General features: G+C 35.9%; 1 protein-coding gene across 2 annotated transcripts in view; it reads right to left on the bottom strand.

Annotated features, from left to right (window-relative positions):
• The window catches only part of Tet2 (tet methylcytosine dioxygenase 2), a 127,707-nt gene that overhangs the window by 73,318 nt on the left and 37,833 nt on the right, over window positions 1-16,556 (bottom strand). For both annotated transcript variants that reach the window (XM_048813684.1, XM_015484613.2), the window contains exon 2: window positions 12,644-12,789. The gene's annotated coding sequence lies outside the window, so the exon portion shown is untranslated. The remainder of the gene's footprint in view (window positions 1-12,643; window positions 12,790-16,556) is intronic.

Here is a 16,556-nt window from a genome sequence, read left to right as displayed (position 1 = left end):
TCTAGATAGGGCAGAGGGGTGGGAAGGAAAGGGAGGGGGCAGGGGATTAGCAAGGATGGGGAATGTGATCGACATCATTACCCAAAGTACATGTATGAAGACACGAATTGGGTGTCAAAATACTTTATATACAGAGATATAAAAAACTGTGGTATATATGTGTAATAAGAATTGTAATGCATTCCACTGTCATTTATTAAAAAAAAAAAAAAAAAAGAACTAGGGCTTCCCTACATATACATGTTGGCCATAAGCATGTCTTATATAGAGAAATTTCTATTCAAGTCCCAAGTCCACTCATTGAGTTATTTGTTTTTTGCTATTTATCTTCCTATATATTTTGGATGTCCCCCTTGTTGGTTCTATGGTTTGTAAGTAGGGCTGTTTCTTCACTCTGTTGTTTCCTTTGCTGTGCAGGAGCTTTCTAGTTTGAAGCAATCTCACTTGTCAGTTTTTGCTTTTGTTGTTGCCTGTGCTTTTGGTGTCATAACAAAACAAACAAACAAACAAACAACAACAACAAAACAACCCTCCAACCAATAGCAATAATCATTGCCTCGGCCAGTGTTAAAAAGATTTTGTCCTATGTTTTCTTCCAGTAATTCTATGGTTTCTGGTCTTATGTTTAACTTTGTTATCAGTTGTAATTTGATTTTTGTATGTTATGTAAGATAATAGTCCACTTTCATTCTTACACTTGTAGAAATGGAGTTTCCCCAATATCATTCACTAAAAAGATTATTTTGTCCCTACTACATATTCTTGGCATCTTCGTAGATAATCAGTTGACCTTGGGTGCATTGACTTATTTCAGAGCCCTCTATTCTGCTCTATTGGTTTTATATGTCTGTTGTTATGCCAGTATCATACTGTTTTGATTATTGTAACTTTGAATATATTTTGAAATAAGAAAGTGTGATGTCTTCAACTCACGACTTATTTAACCTCTCTCAGGGACTACTGTGGTTCTGTATGAACTTTAGGATTATTTTTTCTATTTCTGTAAATAAAATAAAACCCATTTTATTGAATTCATTTAGTAGTTTATTAGTTCTAAGTTTCTTTCTTTCTTTTCTTTTGTACTGTGGATTAAACCCAGGGCCTTGTAAATGCTAAGATAAGTACTGTGTCACTGAGCTAAACTCCCGCATTTCTTAAATTTTATGCTGAAACAGGGTCTCACTAAATGGCCCAACCTGGCTTCAAATTTGTGATCCTCCTGCCTCAGCCTCCTGAGTAGCTGAGCTTACAAGTATGCCCCATTGTACCTGGCTTCTAACAGTTTTTTTAAAGAAACCTTTACAGTGTTCTAGATATATAATATCATGTACTCTGCTGGTACCAGTGGCCTTTATATTCTAATGTGACTTAGACCAAACATTCTCACATTTCTAATTTCAAGTGTATTTGCTATCATTGATAAATTGGTCATGGGAAAATTAGTCTACTAATGAATCAAAGATGAAAATAACACTATCTGCAGAGATAATGCAATGGGAGAATTTCCTTCTTTGTAAATAAAAGCAAAAGTAAACAGAAATTTAGAAAAACAATTGTTTCTACATGTTCACACTTACCTTCTAATTCATTCTTAAGTTTGTGATATTATAGTTTCCAACTCACAGAACAAATGTCTTAAAATCATACCAGGAAGGCCAGGCTATTTAAATATTTGTACCTTATTTTGGAAGAAGGGGAAGAAAGGTATAGTGTGTATATATATATATATACCTTTATATATAGTATAAAGGTATAGTATATTTTAAACTTTTTAAATTGCCTATCTTGATTCAAAACCTCCATTCTGTGGAGACTGTCTATTTATGCTGCTAAGTGTAAATATAAAGCTGGTGATGCACATCTGTAATCCCAAAGATCTGGAATGCTGAGGCAGGAGGATCCCAAATTCAAGACAGGCATCAGCAACTTAGTGAGACTCTGCCTCCGAAACAAAAATAGAAAAAGCTAGGGATGTAGTTCTGTGGCAGAGCACTGCTGGGTTCAATCCCTTGTAACACAAAAATAAAATCTTAAAAGTATGGCAATATATCATGAAAGTAAATCTTTTTATACCACAAAGTAAAATGGAGGGAAAGTTAAAAATAAAAGAGGTGAAGGACGTGAGTAAGATTGTGGTAAAGAAAAAAAAAAGTGGGGCTGGGGATATAGCTCAGTGGTACAGCACTGGTCTAACGAGTACAAGACTCTGGGTGGCTCTGGATTTGATCCCTGCCCCTGCCTAACATACACATATATAATCAAAATCTCCAACATGGGTTTAGAAAATTATAGTCACACAGTAAAGAATAGAAGAGATCTGGTTTATCAGCTTCTTGTGTGAATAAATGACAAAAATCTTTGTGGACTGTAACTTCAATGTGATTAAAGTGTGTCTTAATATTAAAATTTTTTAATATTTGCATGCTAAATGCATATATATGCTGCCAAATTTAAATATAATATATATATGTGTGTGTTCGTGTGTGTGTGTGTGTGAGAGAGAGAGAGATGTCTTCAATGTGTGTGTGTGTGTGTGTGTGTGTGTGTGTATTATATAGTAAATGAATGGACTAAATGAATGGACGTGGAGTGTCCAAAGAGCCAGAGGGAATTCTATGTGGATCTGACCACAACTATGATAACAAATACCAAACTTTATTATTTTAGAGACTATGAAGTTAAAAATTGACCCAATATTCTTTAATAAAGAGCTGAAGACCTAGGTAGCAGATTTGAGCTCAATATGGTCCTAAATAATTAGAATTTTCTAAAAATGTACCAAATCAGCGAGTTCCCAGTCATTGTTAGAGAATTCATTCAGAGACTAGAGTCATTCTTTTTAGAAAGGCAGTAAAGAAGGTTCTTACATGGTATGGAAAGGCAACGATCATTTTCTTAAACTTTAGGGTAAATTTTTTCTCCCAGATGATAATAATAGCAGTTTTACAACAAATTCATTCTCATAAGCTTAAGAAATACTCCCTTGTCCTTATTTTCTGGCCACTGCTTCTCTCCCATCTGTCTGCTTTAACTGGACTCCATAAAGACTTCAAGTGGATGTTCAGTGATGATTCTCGTTTATGAGCTTGGTTCATGAAGACAAATACCTTCCACGTAATTAATCAAAACTAAACTAAATTTTAAAATGGTTTTATATTATTTTCCTCCCTACAAGGGCGTAGTGGCACACACCTATAATCCTAGCAGCTTGGAAGGTTGAACTTGCAATCCTACTGCCTCAAAGTCTAGCCTCGGCAACAGTGAGGTGCTAAGCAACTTAGTGAGACCCTGTCTCTAAATAAAATACAAAATAGGGCCTGGAATGTGGCTCAGGGGTCAAGTTCCCCCAGTGGTCAAGTTCCCAGGACCAACCCCTACCCTCAAATTTATTAAGTACTATGAGGTAGGCATTCAGATATGCTTTCCCACCTTGCTCCTCTAGGAAAACTTACTAATAAAATAAACATAATAATTTCAAACTTTCATATCTAAAAAGTGACTTGCTTTCAAAAGGTAGAGCTTTGGGGGGGAAAAAAGGAAACAACTAAATTATAAATTAAACAAACAAAAATACTCTTATTTTTTTTTTCCTTGTACCAGGAATTGAACTCAGGGGCACTCAACCACTAAGTCCCATCCCCAGCCCTATTTTATCTCACTGAATTGTTTAGTGCCTCACAGCTTCACAGTTGCCAAGGCTGGCTTTGAACTTGAGGCTGGCTTTGAACTTGCGATCCTCCTGCCTCAACCTCTGGAGCCACTGGAATTACAGGCATGAGCCATAGTGCCAGGCTTATCTCTTATCTTTAAAAATGCTTGAAACTGGGGCTTGGGATGTGGCCCAAGCCTAGCATGCGTGAGGCACTGGGTTTGATTCTCAGCACCACATAAAATAAATAAATAAAGATATTTTTTTAAAAATGCTTGAAACTCAGGGAGAAAACCTCTTAGAGAACATCTGGTTTCATGCTTATTAAATCTATGGCAAAAGGCTATAATTTTTTTTTGTTATGAAATACTTGTAAAGTTCCCAAACATTAAATTCTGCTTTCAGTACGGGAAGTGTATTGCCATCTTAGCTATAGGTTTTAATAATCACTATACTGTTTATTGGGAAAACCTGGAACTCAGCACTTTTTCCTAAATGCTCCCTAGAAACAGAGCCGGCTGCTTCCCTAGAGCTTGCGTCTCCCCCCTGCTATGTCCTCATAATACCAAAAAGCTAGGGGACAGCAATCCAAACACATGACCTGTGACAAGAGCTACATTCCTCTTCTCTGACAATGAAAACATAGAGGACTATGGTAGCTAAGTTGAGAGAGCTACCCTGGCATGTGCAAGGGCCTGGATTTGATCACCAGTAAAGGAAGGAAAGAAGGAAGGAAGGAAGGAAGGAAGGAAGGAAGGAAGGAAGATAAAGTAGAGCAAAACAAAAACTTCTAGGTAAAACAACCTGTCATCAAAAGAAATTTAAGTAATTTTAAAAGGTTTTGAGTATATTTATTAATTAAAAAATTTCACCCCAAGGACTGGGGATATAGTTCAGTGGTAGACCATTCGCCTAGTATGCTTGGGTTTAATTCCCAGCACCACAAAAACAACACAAAATAAAATGATCACCCCTTAGACATCAAATATTATCCATAAAGTTCTCAAATTTCTCTTCCTATAGTGAAAACATCTATAATACCAGTGAAATTTGAATACTAAGTACATTCCTAAGTTCTCCCAAAATAGCCTAAACCACATAAACTCAACTGTAACAAACTTAATTTTGGTAAGATACTTTAGGGAAAAAATTTGAAGTATCAAATATTCCACAAGTGTTACTTACAATTAAGTAAACTGAGATTCAACCTCTGAAATAATGTAACTGTGCATATGAGATTATCATGCTTTGACACTTGAAGTCCTAACTCTACAAACCCTACAACCCCTCCCAGCAATGGGCAGGTGCTATATCTATTTTAAGAAGGGTTCAGCAAGGGGCAAAGAGAAATAAGAGATACAAAAAAGATCATAGAGTGAACGCTTTCTTTAAAGGGTATGACTAAGTACCTATGTAACCAGACACTGGGCATGATATTAAGACACAGCCTTTGTCCTAGGATTTTCAGAGTTTGTAGAGCAGGCAAACATAAACAAATGATTAAAGGGAGTTTGAAGTCTGAGGAACAACTGTGCCACAAATATGAAGTGCTCTTGATGTGTGCTCCTGAGCTGTGTCATTAAGGAAAAAGGGCAGTTCATCAGAAGAGGTACAGCAAGGACACAGCAAATGTGTGAATAGAATGTCATGTTGAAGATCTACAGACTGAAGATCTAAAGGACAGCACAGTGATGAAGAGGCTGGACATGAGTTACAGCCAGGTCAGGAATACCAATCACAGGATTTGATCTCTTCCCTGCAGACCAATGAAAGATCAGGAGCCAGATCAGGACCATCAGGCATAGAGTTTGATTTTTTTTTTTTTTTCTGTTTTTTTGTTTGTTTGTTTTTCAGCATTGGGGACGGAACCCAAGGGTACTCTACAACTGAGCTACATCCCTAAACGTTTTTATTTTTTATTTTGACACAGGGTCTCACAAAGTTGCCCAGGCTAGTCTCAAAATATAGGCAGTAGGAAAACATTTTGAAAAATATTTAAAATAAACTCTGCTCCCTTGCTAAATACATTTTATTAAAAATTTAAAGCAACAATAATAAAATATACGTAGTAGGGAAACTGAACTGAGTTCTTTAGATTCCTGATATCCAGGGATATTGAAGAGGGGGTAAGAACTCCTGTATCTCATTCATCTCTGTGCTGATCAGATAAACTCTCTTTGGGGAAGGTCCTACAGATGTGCACTTAAGAATGAGCATACTGGAGCATTTTAAACTGACCACTTAAAGGAGGAAAAAAAAAAAAAAAAGCCCACAACCAGGCTCAATGGTATATGCCTATATCCCAGCAATTCCCAGGCTGAGGCAGAAGGATCCCAAATTTGAGGCCAGTCTCAGCAAATTAGGCCTAAGCAACTCGGTGAGACCCTGTCTCAAAATAAAGATTAAAAGGGGTGGAGTATGGCTAAGTGGTGAAGTGTCCCAGGATTCAATCCCTGGTATCAAAAAGAAAAAAAAAAAAAAGAAAGAAAAAAAAATAGAAAAGAAAAAGAAAAAAAGAGAAGCAGGGGTAACAATGAGGGAATAATTCATAGAACTAAGGTGATTCTGAAGACTAGAAAAATAGGTAAAGGTGTATCTAAGCTGATTTGAGGGTATGGATAGAAAGAAAAATGTAGTTGTTACTGCCCAGCAAGTTCAATGTTCTCAATGAAGTGGGAGCAATTGGCAGAAAGGATTAAGGACGGTTTTGTTTGTTGTTGTTGTTGCTGTTGTTTGTGCATGAGCCCACATGCAAGTATATGGGGAAATCCAAAATCTTGAGACATGGCAAAGGTATTTTTAAAAAGTCCTTCTAAGATCCTCAGCAAATTTCCAGGACTGTACATGTCCTTGGTTGAAAATTATAAGTGTTAGACACAAACACAAGGAAAATCACATGATCATAAACTCTCCTGGAAAATCATTACAATTCTTCCAATCTTCTCAATGTTAAAAATCTAAGATAACTCACACTATCCTCATATTTTGAGAACAGTATTCTCTAGATTAACATCTGCAATTTTGAGTAAACATTTCAGAGGCTTTTTTTTTTTTTCATTTCAACTTTCTTTGAGAAAGCAAAGTGTTTTCACCAAGACTCTTTCATTTCTGCTTAAAATATCCTGTGAGACTAATAGAAGCAAGTGATACTTCACCTTTTGATGAGGAAACTGAAATACAAGAATGGTGAAAATGACTTTCTGGAGCACAGCCTAGTTCAGCATGACTTACTTGTTCTAAACGCCAAGAACACATGGTATGTGGATACTTTTTAATGCAAAAAATGCTACAGAGCTCTTTGTGAATTTAGGAATTACCAAAGTTCTCAGGTAAATTCCATGAGAAGGTCAATGGTCTTCTCTGAGTTTCTTGAGGTAAACAGATTACTGAGACCACTCTGGCCCTCAACATGTATCCAAGGCACCATAAGCAACAGAGGTTTTTCCTTTCACCTAGTTCAGCCACAATTTGTACCATCCTGTGGCATGTGTAATGGAAAGAGTAAAGAAATGCATAAGGAAATAACTATAGCGTTCTTATCAACAGAAAAAAAATTATTTAAAATTAACTCTGCTCCCTTGCTAAATACATTTTATTAAAAATTAACAATAATAAGATATAGGTAGTAGGAAAACAGTTTGAAAAGTACACTATATTAGGTGATCTGTAGGATCTAATTTTGTTTTAAAATTCTGGGACAGTCTGATGTATGGTTATATGCACTTTTAGTCCCAGCTATTTGGGAGGCTGAGGTGGGAGGATCACTCATGCTCACAAGTTTGAGGCCAGCCTGGGCAATACAGCAAAACCCCATCTCAAAACTAACTAACTAACTAAATAAATAAAATTTATTTCATTAGTCTTCACAGAACAATGAGTATGAACATCATCTCATAAGAATGATCTGTAAGGAAGAAACACTGAGGTTTTAATCTTAAAGTCTAGGTGGTGATTTAAATTTGAAGAACGATCAGGAGGCAGATTAAGACCATCAGGCATAGAGTTTGATATTTTTGTTTTGTTTTGCTGGGTTTTTGTTTGTTTGTTTTTCAGCATTGGGGACTGAACTCAAGGGTACTCTACAACTGAGCTACATCCTTAAACCTTTTTATCTTTTATTTTGACACAGGGTCTCACTAAGTTGCCCAGGCTAGTCTCAAACTTGCAATTCTCCTGCCTCAGGCACAGAGTTAGATCTATTTTCTATAGCTTAATAGGTTTTCCAGTCTGATAAGAAAAGCCTTTTTTAAAATATATATATATATACACACACACACACATATATATATATATATATATATATATATATATATATAAATAAATATATATAATATTAATATATAATAATATATATAAATATATATATATATATATATTTAGTTATAGATAGATAGGTAAACTGTATCATATCTATCTATCTATCTACCTATCTATCTATCTATCTACTGTGGAGCGGGTACCAGGGGTTGAATTTAAGGGCACTCAACCACTGAGCTATATCCCCAGCCCTGGTTGTTGTAGTTTATTTAAAAAACAGGATCTCCCCCAAGTTACTTAGGGCCTTGCCATTGCTAAAGCTAGCTTTGAACTTGCGATCCTCCTGTCTCTTAGCCTCCCAAGCCACTGGAATTATAGGAGTGCACCACGATGCCCAGCTTATTTATTTATTTTTATGTGGGGCTGAAGATTGAACCTAGTGCCTCACACATGCTAGGCAAACGCTCTGCCCCTGAGCTATAGCCCCAGGGCCAAGAAAAGCCTCCCCCGCCAAGGATTAACAGAAAGTGTCCAACATTAGAAATAACTACTACTTCTCAAATGACTGAATTTATTTTGATTTATTTTAATTCTGGCAACTTCAATAATGAATGTGAGTGGAAGAAAAGTGATTAAGTCAAAAGTGAAGTCTCTAAACAAGTTAGATTTTCTTCATGAGAAACAGTTTTAAATGTCCACACTTATTGGAAATATGGCTGAAGACAGTGCTAATAAACCAAACTTCTAATACTTTTCTCCACAAGCAAGCTGGCAAAATCTCTTAACATTTCGTAAAGACCGCATGGAAAAGAGGGGCAAAATTCTCAGTGTTGTGGAGACCTAGGGAGAGACCAAGTTCTGTAATAGCTGACAACATGAACTTAGAGAATTCATGTAACATCTCTAGGTAGCCTTGACAGATGATCCAGTAGAACAAGGTGTTATCTACTAGATTCCAATCAATAACATTTTATTATTACCGCAACTTGGAATAAAAATATAGGAATTGGGGACTGGGATTGTGGCTTAGTAGTAGAGCACTTACCTAGTATGTGTGAGGCCCTGGGTTTGATTCTTAGCACTACATATAAATAAATAAAATAAAGGTCTATTGACAACTAAAAAAATAAACAACAAAAATATATAGGATTTGGATATGTATATTTTGATGTAGACAGATTTTTTTCACCATGTTAGTATTTGCCTAGGTTTTAAATAAATAGGAAAAGTGGTTCCTAGAAACTTAATTCAGTTTATATGTCAAGAATGACATGAACTTTATCTTTAGTAGTCTTAAGGATGTCTACATTGGGTTGTCTTACCTCATTTACTCTGAATTCAAACTCCCAATACACCCCAAATTTCTCTTTCCTTTAATGGCAAAACTGGTCATTTTAAAACTGAGAGAAATCTTTGATTCTTTTTCATCTCCTTTGTGCCATCAGCAATTAAGTCTACATGATTTTTCCTTAAAGTAGATATCAGATCTATATTCCCATTTCATTCTTGCCTCTCTTCTCATAATCCATATTCTTAGTCTCACTCTTGAATCAATGCAGAATAGCACCCCTCTCCCTACTCTTCCAAATTTGTCAGAAATAATATTACTGAAGATGTGAATCCTCTACCTATCTGCTTTATTTGTTTGCAATATTCACAGGACAGCACCTTTAGTCTGGTCTTAGGATTTTACAAACTTTGGCCTTACCTTGTTCTTCCACCGTTCTTCTATTTGCCAACATAGACTCTCTACAAGGTAGCCTCCCTATCCCTGCCCTCCAAGCTAAGAACATCCTTCTTTTACTCCATCTCATACTCTTTCCCCTTCACTTCTCTTCACTCGGATGTTATTTCTTATTATCTACCCAAATTCTTCTTATCCTTTAAGATCCAGGTGCTAGCAGGCCATCTCCCCTTGTGAATCCTCCTTTAACTGGTATAGTTCAAATGAACTGCGCCCTTTCTTGAACTTCTAAAGTTCTCATTTATTCTAAGTTTTCCTTGGGTATTTGAGTAAATACTTATTGTTGGTATATGATGGAACTGTATAATCTTCCTTTGAACATTCTCAACTACTGTATTCCCAATTACTACTTCAATGCTATGCAATTTCTTTTTTTCTCCTCTTCCTTTTTTTTTTTTTTTTTAAACAAAACAAACAAACAAACAAAAAAAAACAGATGGGGTCTGGACATGTTTTCCAAGCTGACTCTGAACTCTTGGACCCAAATTCTTGATTCTCCTGCCTCAGCTTCCTGCTTATCTGGGACTTCAGGCATGTACCATAATACCCTGCTTTCTCATTTATATTTGTTTAGTACTTCTTGGTATTTAGCATAAAGTGCATATTACTTATTTATCTTGATTTTGTTTGTCTCCTACTCCAGATTCTAAATTCAACAAGAACAGATTTTTGTCTATTTTGCTCATTAATACATTCCTAGTTCCTAGTATTTGATAGGTAAAAAAAAAATTATATATATATATATAAAGAAATAGTTTCAAATGAATTTATATTTTTAAAACTGAAAGAGGGCTGAGGGTGTAGCTACATGGTAGAGAATTTGCCTATAATGCATGAGACTCTGGGTTTGATCCCAGCAATACAAAAAATAAATTAAAAATGATAAAAAATAAAATAAAATAAAAAGTGAAAGAAACATTAAGAATACTAATAAGTAATAAAACAAGTACTATTATAAAATAAAGGACTTTAGATGTGCCAGGCCTTATACATATTATCCACATAGCAATCCTTTCATTATTACTTATTATTACTTACTTTCCTCACTGCCAAATAAAGCAAGTCTTAAAAGAAGTTAAATAATTTTCCCAAGAACACACCCCTAATAAATGTACTAAAAATAAATGTCTCAGTCCTATTTACTACCGAAAAAAGTCCTTAGCTAAGCTAATCTAACTGTATAAACTAGAAGTAAAATAAGATGTTGGGGGATGTGGGACAAGAACTCTTCAGAAAGCTACTTATAAAAGCTTTTCCCCAAGCAGTGAATTATTTTAATTTCTTATTAGCAATTTATCTTACATTTTTCCATGAACTTATACACTTCCTTCCTTACCCACCCTTCACCTCCAAGTAGAAAAAAAAATCTTCTGACTAATGCTATGATTTCACTAAAGAGATAAAAATTCCATCTCAGTTCTCATGTAAAGGACAAGAACAGAATGAGTAGCCACAGTCCTTACCCACAGTGTGAAGAAAAGCAATCATTAAAGGAGGAGGGGAAAGGTAAAGAATGCTTTATTCACGATTACCTAAAATTTTCCAGCATGAGAGGGGAAAGAGGAAGTCTATTTTCAGTGACAATTATTACTCTAAAAATATTAACATGCAAGGGGAAAATTTTCATTCTGAGAGTCACTACTGTGCTGAGTTCTCTTTCCCTCACAATGACTTAAAATTCCCAGAGTAGAGAGGTAATCTAGGCAGATGCACTTGCCCTATGAAAATGGCAACATCCAGGAATCATGGGAGTTGAAATGAGGACAAACTGGAAAGGATTTCTCAACACCAGGTCAGTCTCTAAGAAGTATCAAGTGTCAGAGTGGATACTTATATCTTCAGGCGGCTGGGATGAAGGCAGAGATTACAGCCACATAGCTTTTTAGAAGATTTGTTATGCTCAATGCATAAACAAGATTCAGTGAAACTGAAGCTGAATTAACAGCTGAAAGAATTACAAAAGGAAAAAAAAATGCCTAATACTTTCTTTTTTCTACCTAACCTCTAATTTCTTCCTATAATGCCCCTATCATTTTAACTGGCTTCTCTACAGGCAAAGATAGAGTAGGTTTCAAGCTAGTTTTCATCTTAAATATTTTGGAAAAAAATCACATTTGTTCCTTACTTCTATGCATGCACATAAGTGAAAAGGATTTGATAAAGAACACATAGCTTGATATACTCATTCGCAGTTCAGTGGTATTCAGAGCAAACTGCTCTTTGGGTCAATTTTAAGACCCAGATGAAAAAAAGTGTCTGGTGTTTTCTTCTCTCACTGTCATGTATTTCCAGAAATTCTCGGGAAGAATCACAAAGACTCTCCTGAAATCTATCATTCTACACTTTAGTTCTCTGCCATGTTGTTACGAGAACTGGCTGCTTAGACTCAGTATGTGCTTGCTGGTCAGACCAGCAAATAAATACAAATGCCACTTATTTGGTCCTTAAGAAGTTTGAGACAACGTGGCCACATGTAGATTTAAAAAGGAGAGAAATAATGTAACAAGTGATTACAGATATAACAATTCTCCATGCTTATAGTTACATTTGAGTGATTACTTCTTTTTAAAAAATTCTGAGGTATCATGAATCTGATGGGGGGAAAAAAAAGCTTCCTTTAATGCAGGAAAATACAGACATATATAGAGGTCAGCACACAAGGTTAGCCAACTCCTTGATCTTAAAATCTATCCCATGTGTCCTAAGCACAGATAATGAAGGTATTTGAGAGGGTAACTTAGAACAGATGGTTGGAGCTAGGCATGGTGGCACATGCCTGTAATCCCAGCAATGTGGGAGGCTGAGTCAGGAGGATCACAAGTTCAAGGCCAGCCTGAACAATTTAGTAAGACCCATCTTCATTACATAAATAAGGCCTGGGAATGTGGCTCAGTGGTAAAGCGCCTCTGGGTTTAATCCTGGTATGAAGTAACAAACAAACAAACAAAAAACTATATTTTCAAACCAAGCACCAACTGTCCCCATTGTCATACCAGCAGTTCGATCCCTCACTGCTCCTCCTGGATCATGTCCTGTTGGCTGCTGCTGAGCCCATCTCCTGCTTCCACATGTGGCAACTCAACAGGAGCAAGGGCAAGTAGATAATCTTGAGAGGGTCTGCTGCTGAATGTTTGCCAGCCTAGAAAAGACAAGAGTTTGAAAGTTTTTAAGTCTGCAAAATGAATTAAGTCATATACATCTGTTATTTAAAATACTACATGAGTGTTAGGGGTTTTAGAATCCTATATGTGGAGGTTTCCATCACATGGTTGGCTGTTACAATATTTAGGGTTAGAGGATCTTTCTCAAGCAATAATGCCCTCAAAAGCACCAAGAATAGTATTCCCTAACGTGTAGAGAGCATTGTGCAGTGCCCAAAGCACATGTGGTCTCCACGTCTTGACTGCAATAATCCATTAGGCTTGGGAACCAGTGGTTTAAATTATGATCTGTTGAATCCAATGTTTCTTAGCCTGGGCTACTAAGAATATCATTTGGGTGTGAAGCTGAGCCCTTATGCTCAGAGATTCTGATCTACTGGGTAAGATGTAAGCTACTCACAGGTAATTCTATGGTGAAGCCAGGATTGAGAATCATTAGTTTTCACCCTTGTACCTAGAGGATCTTTATGTAGGATGAATTTAACTCATAAATGGTAAATACGTATCCAGTTTATACCATGTTAAGGCAATGCACTACATGCTCTGGAATAGGTATAGCGTAAGAACATGTGGGTCCTATGCTCAAACACTTTAATTTAGTGGGAGACACATAATTTTTAAGAGATCACTCAAGAAGATAGAGACTTTAAAAGCATAACCTAAGTAAACAATCTGTGGTAAGCTTTTATATTTTTTATTAAGTAAACTCATATGATACTGACTCTAATTAAAATGTTAAGATGGAAATTATAATCATCAAAGCAACCAGTAAAAATAAAATAATGTGTCATTGAAATGATAGGAAAGAATCTGAGTGATATAGTTATTTGTTAAGAGTATTGATAGTCACAGTAGTGCTAATTGTCCAATATTAAGAAATAACTCAAATGTTCTTAAAGCACACACCCTGATTGACTCTCATAGATTCTGTATAGTTCAGCAGCTGTATTTACAATTATAATGCATGATGTCAGGCAAAATACAATTATGGTTAAATTAAAAAAAACATAACCTAAGTAAGACTTCATTGGTCAAAGATATAGTAAAAACCTTGGGTGCTATAAAAAGCAGAGATGACTATGCACTGGAATAAGGGAGAAAGTTTAAAACATGAGAGAAGTCCACTAAGTCTAAGAGCAGGGTGAAAGTCAGAGGAGAGAGAGAGAGAGGAATGGGAAGAGAGAACTGTTTTCAGGCAAAAATACAGCTGCAGGGATAAATGGAGGGAGATGAAAAAGCTCACTTTGAAGGATTTCTCTAAAGGTGCATTAGAAATATTTGGGGATACAGATAAATAAAATAAAATCTAAACAGTTTAGTAAAATGGCTAATGGAGTTGAGCCATTTTCCTGAATATCTGTAAATAGTATTTGAATATCCTGAAATAGTATCCAGAATAGTATTAGAAGATGTTCAAGTTCAGGTTCTGGAGGTTTTCCATAAATTACTGGGTTCTTAGAGAATGCCAGCTACTATGCTAAATGTACTACAAGTTATTTCATTTAACATTCTCAAAAAACCTGGCAAGGTAGTTATTATTATTATTTCCATTTTATAGCATAGAAAAGGAGGGATCAACTTGTTCTCAAAGTCACAGAGTTAAGAAATAATAAGCTCAGTCTGGGATATAGTATTTCTTCAGAAGTATGGCATCATAAAAGTCAAGATTTAGTTTTTCTGAGATATAATTCACATACCATAGAGTCCACCCATTCAAAGCATAGAATGTTAGTGGATTTTAGTATTTTCAAAGTTGGGCCACTACTGCCTATCATGACTACGGAATTGTAGATTGTTTTCATCCCCCCCCCCCCAAACACATCCAATACCCTCTAGGAGTCAGTTCTCATTCAACCCTCCCATGGCTCTTGGTGACCACTAAATCCACTTTGTATCTATGGATTGGCCTATTCTGTATATTTTACACAAATGAAATTATGTAAAATTTGACCTTTGAGTCTGGTTTCTTTCCCTTGATATGTTTCTGAAGGTTCAAGCATGTTGTACTCTGTTTCTTTTTATGGCTGAGTAAAATTTCACCCATAGATATACCAGATTTTCTTTGTCTACTAATGAGATACATTGGAGTTATTTTTGTTTTTTAATATTACAAATATTAACATTCATTTAATACATTTATTAACATATATTAACATTCATTTCCAAGGGATTTCTTTTATTGTGATAAATATATGTAATATAATACTTGCCATTCTAGCCACATGTAAGTATAGATTTTTGTGTCATTGAGGACACACTTGAGCAACCCTCATCAACATCCACAGAGAACTTTTTCATCTTCCCAAACAGAAACTCTGTACCTACTAAGCAAAAACTCACCATTCTCCCCTCTCCCAGCTCTAGCAACCACTCTACCTTCTTTTTAGTAATTTTTAAATTTGTTTTAATTATTTATACATGATATAGAATACATTTATGCACTTTGATATATCATACATAGATGGGATATAATTTCTCATTTTTCTGAGTGTACATGTTGTAGAATCATATTGGTCATAGAGTCACATATATGCATAATGTAATAATGTCTTTTTCGTACTCCTATCCTTCCTATTTCAACATCCCCTCCCCTCACCTCCCTTCACTTCCCTTTATCTAATCTAAGGTAATGCCTTATTGTGAATTAGCATCCACATTAGAGAAAATATTCAGCCTTTGGTTTTTTTGGAATTGGTTTATTTCATTTAGCATGACATTCTCCAACTCCATCCATTTACTGGCAAATGCCATAATTTCATTCTTCTTTAAAGCTGAGTAATATTCCATTGTGTATCTATTGAAGGACACCTAGGTTGGTTCCATAATTTAGCTATTGTGACTTGGAACTGCTGTAAACATTGACATGGCTGTATTACCGTAGTATGCCAATTTTAAGTCCTTTGGGTATAAACCAAGGAGTAGGATAGCTGGATCAAATGGTGGTTCCATTACCCATTTTTCTCCATACTGCTTTCTATTTCTATGAATGTGACTGTCCTAGGTGCATCATATAAAAGGAACCATAAAATTTGTCCTTTTGTGTCCAGGTTATTTCACGCGGCACAAAGTCTTTACAATTCATCCATGTTGTGCATGTATCAGAATGTCCTTCCTTTTTAAGAAGGACTAACAGGCAGGCCATTGTGGGTATGTGTGCCACATGTTGTTTATCCATCCATCCATGGATGGACACTTGGGTTCCTTCTACCTTTTGGCCACTGTGAATAATGTTGCAATGAACATGGGTACATCATTTATGACTCTGCGTGGGCATGTTTTCAATTCTCTGAGGAGTGAAATTCTTAGGAGAGGAAGTGCTGGGTCATATGGTGATTCTGGGTTAGACTTTTGAGGAATTGCTAAGCTGCACATTAGCTGCATCACTGAACATTCTCACAGCAATGTACCAATTTTTTCACATCCTGGCCAACACTTGTCACTGGATGACTTCTTAGTGGTACCCATTCTAGTAGTAAGAACTGGTAGAAGACTTAGGTCAAGATATTGGCTTACTGCAGGAGTTCATGTGTAAAGTGAGAAGAGTCAGAGAAATAGATAATTCCAGAAAGTAATTTGAAATGAAAAGATAAGTCCTTGATACAGTACTTTAGAGGAAATCTGTGTATGCCAAATAAATAATCATTAGGCAGGTGAAGTTCAGGAAGTCTGGTTTGGAGACAAATATTTCCTTTTTTTGGTACTCGGAATTGAACCCAGGGCCACTTTACCACCCATCTAAGCCCCC

This window comes from Marmota marmota, unplaced genomic scaffold (assembly GCF_001458135.2).
Source record: "Marmota marmota marmota unplaced genomic scaffold, marMar, whole genome shotgun sequence".
Lineage (NCBI taxonomy): Eukaryota > Metazoa > Chordata > Mammalia > Rodentia > Sciuridae > Marmota > Marmota marmota.
This window is presented reverse-complemented; position numbering and strand designations above follow the sequence as displayed.